Source organism: Amyelois transitella, chromosome 25 (genome assembly GCF_032362555.1).
Source record: "Amyelois transitella isolate CPQ chromosome 25, ilAmyTran1.1, whole genome shotgun sequence".
NCBI lineage: Eukaryota > Metazoa > Arthropoda > Insecta > Lepidoptera > Pyralidae > Amyelois > Amyelois transitella.
Window position 1 is genome coordinate 6,185,351 of NC_083528.1, and position 4,168 is coordinate 6,189,518.

Here is a 4,168-nt window from a genome sequence, read left to right on the forward strand (position 1 = left end):
GATAAGTGGCGTGATGATTTGCATCTGATAGCTGGCTGATAATAATTTTCTTTTTTTGCATCATATATGTAGTTAGTGCAGCGGAATTTTAAGGTGAAATCATCATATTATGTCCGTTAATTTGCTCGCCGACGTCTCAATTTAGTTCGTTACAAAATCACAGATTTAGGACTTAAACAAATTAAACAGTGATATCATGTTAACATATCACACGATTCACATGTAAAGAGCAATTTTCGGTATCAACACATTCCCCAGTAAACTATGTAATTATTTGATGTCGTAAATTGAGATAATACCAGACATCCTAGAACGAGGGCGCCATGAGTCACCTCATTGCTTGCTATTAAACACTACGTGAACACTTTTTTAGGCACTAAAAACACGTCCCACGTTTCAAGGCAATAAAAAAATATTACGACACTTGCGGCAACATTGTACAAAAAAAAAAGAGTAAAAATTTGGCTACAAAGAACACGCGGTTGCGAAAATGGCGCGGTAATTGACAGTTCTGTTTTCGAAATTTGAAAAATTTGTTTTTTTTTTTTATTAAATTTGTTTTCCTTGAAGTTGTTAAGTGTTTTATCGTGGCGCGGTTCGTTGGCCGACTAGAAGAAAGAATTGGAACGGGTGGGAGTGGTGGCCGCTAGGTGGTGGTGGGATCAATACCACAGTCTGGGGCGCACGCACTGGCCGGCTGGCCCGCTCTGCTATATTTGGCTTGTAGGATAGAATCGCCGGCTTAGAGATAGGTAGGGCTTTCATGTCATTTAATAGAATAATTCAGAACAAATGACGTGTGAAGGTTTGGGATAGGTTTTTGCATGTAGATTCGCACTTAGGAGTTACAATCGCGGTGGTCAGACTCTGCAGTAAAATAGTGTGGCGCTACCAGTCTTTTCAAGATTGTTGGCTCTGTCTACCCCGCAAAGGATATAGACGTGATTATATGTATGTATGTTAGTAAACTTACATAAATATAAATTCAATGAACAATGAATACTTACAGAGACAGGTTAGACAAACACTTAATTATGAAGCGGAAATGAAAAGAGGTGTGAAAGGAAAATAAGTGGAAAATAATTAGATCCCAAATAAAGAATTCTGAAGTTCGTGTAAAAATTAAGTTCTAAATTACGAAAATTTCATAAATCCTATATAGGTACCTACGTAACATATTTTTTTTTGTTCCTTATGAAAAGTTGGTCAAATTATTTCAATTACGCCGTACCGTAATTGTTACTAATGGCCACATAACTGCCCATTACAAAACTTAAACACGTATAAAAAGATCTTCAAAAAAGGAGGTTCTCAATTCGACCGTATTTTTTGTTAGCGTTTATTTGGGCAAAGGTGAATAGAGCACATACAGCCATCATCAGGTACTTTCATTTATTTCTTAAAAATAACATAACCATCAACGACTATTTTCGAAGCTGCGTACATTAGTTTGAACACTAACCGATGCTCTTACTGCGAGGGAAAATATCGTGAGGAAACCTGCACATTCAGGCAATTAGATGTGTAACCATGATCGATTCAATATAGCTCCTGCAAGGGTTGCGGAGGTGAGATGGAAGTCGCTTCGTGTAAAAACCTGACTCACCTAATCCAGGATCCATGGTTAAAGACATACCCCGGGCTCCTCTCCTGGTGAGGATGCAACCAGGACTAAAGCCAGGAAGAAGAAGATCATAACCTACAAAAATGAACACATAAATAATTTTGAGATTGGAAGCCATCATCAGGTCAACGTACCGCTAACACGTCACTTTGAAACTTGGCACCGCTACACGCTGTTAACACGCGATTTTGAACTGCGAACATACAGCTTATATCCGGTTTCGGTTTTTCACCCACTCTTGAAAAGAAAGGTTCTCAGTTTTTACGAGAATCTTTTAGGAGAGTCCAATCTAACTCAAACCAGTCCAAGTCTATATGATTTTTTTTTAATATAACTAATTATTGGTTAATATTCGTTACTAAAAGAAAAGATATAATACTTTTAGAGTTTGGAAGCCTTTAGTTCAATATAGGACTCCTAATTCGTCATTTTGTTAGAATCAGATATACAATAAAAATATTTGGATTTTTTTTTATTTATTTCCTACACTACACACGTAACGTCTAGTTTTTAGGTTTGTGTGGTGCATACATGATTCTTTATCCCTTACGGGGTAGACAGAGCCAGCCAGCAGCCATCAAAAGACTGAAAGGCCACGTTCAGCTGTATGGCTTTATGATGTAATTGAGATTCAAATAGTGTCAGGTTGCTAGAGTAAGACAATATTGCTAGCGCATCGCCACAAGAGGATTCTCAAGTATATATGCCCTTTATCCTCTTTTACGATACTAATTTCTATGGTAGTTCGTTGAATCCTGCCAAGCCCTTCGGCATAGGTTAAAAAAAACACTTCTTTTGCTGATTTGGTCATCGTCTGTGCTTGTAAGAGTGTGAATGACCTAAGTTTTTTCATCTTCGATTAGTTCCGTCTAAATTGGCACTAACAAAATGGTGTAAATAATAAGAGAGCCATTTCAACTATTTTTAACCTGTTAAAACTCTAGTTATAAAAATGTGTTACACTAATTTAATTGTTCACACCTACTTTTTTCACCGTTAGGAAAATAGTTAAATTTGTCGATTTTTTTTTTCAATTAGTTTAAATTAATTTTTGTTAATTAAGTTTTAATTTAACATGCATACATATGGTCATATACATACATATACACACATCATCACATATAGACAGAACGAACTTTTAAATTTAGATTTAAATTATTTTTGTTTTTGTTTCTATACTAATATTAAAAAACTGAAGAATTTGTTTGTTGGTTCGAACGCGCTTATCTCAGGAACTACGGATTAGAATTGAAAAATTCTTTTTGTGTCGAATAGACCATTTATCGAGGAAGGCTTTAGGCTATATAATATCACGCTGCAACCTTAAGGAGTCAAGAAATAATGAAAAAAGTGAAAAAAAAAACGGGGAAAATTATTCATCCTTGAGAGCTTCAATGATGCCCAAAATACCTATTCCACGCGGACTAAGTCGCGGGCACAGCTAGTTATAAATAAATATACATACAGTCGGTATTTTAAATGTTTACAAACTGCAAGAAATATATCATATTCCTCGCTATACTGATTACATTTTTATTTATTTTTTAACGTAGATATGTTGAAATAATTTGAATTTCCCGCCTTTTTGTACAGACTCGCTCTTGGCTATATTGTACCTTCCATTATTTTTTCTTCTACTCTGTGACATTGTTTTGTGAACCACGAAGTGCTTGAAATAAACCAAAACTATTATAAAACCAGTTTATTTTCATTTCGTTTATTAGGTTATGGGCCCAGTAAAGCCCAGAAATACGGACAGTAACAATAATAGTGAAAAAGTGCAAAAGACATTATTATACGTGTGGACATAACCTCAAATGCCGGTCATTTTCTTGTTGGAACATTTTCACAGTTTATAGTGCAGTTTATAAAATCGAATAAAACTTAAAAATGGCATCAAACAATCAATTAGCATTGATTGAGAAGTTAACAGGCCGTGAAAATTACGCAACTTGGCGTTTTGCTGTCAAAACTTACCTCGAACATGAAGAGTTGTGGGACTGCGTTGAACCTCACACAGACAGTGCATTCGATGCTAAACGAGATACAAAGGCTAAGACGAAGATAATTCTGCTAGTGGATCCAACAAATTATGTACACATTCAGGAGGCCCACACCGCAAAGGAAGTATGGGAAAAGTTGTCACTGGCCTTTGACGACTCTGGGCTGACACGTCGGGTTGGTTTGCTGCGTGATCTCTGTAATACTTCACTAACTGGATGTCAAAATGTAGAAGAATACGTAAGCAAGATAATGAATACTGCTCACAAGCTCAGAAACATTGGTTTTAAAGTGGATGACGAGTGGCTCGGCACTCTGCTGCTCTCCGGTCTGCCTGAATCTTATCAACCAATGATAATAGCTATAGAAAGCTCTGGCATGAAGATAACTTCTGATTCTGTCAAATCAAAATTATTACAAGATGTAAGACAACCTAATAGTTCATCAACAGCGTTTGTGGCCAACAAGAAAGCACAGTACTACAATAAGAAGCCATCAAAAGGCCCTAGGTGCTACAGTTGTAATAAATATGGTCATAAAAGT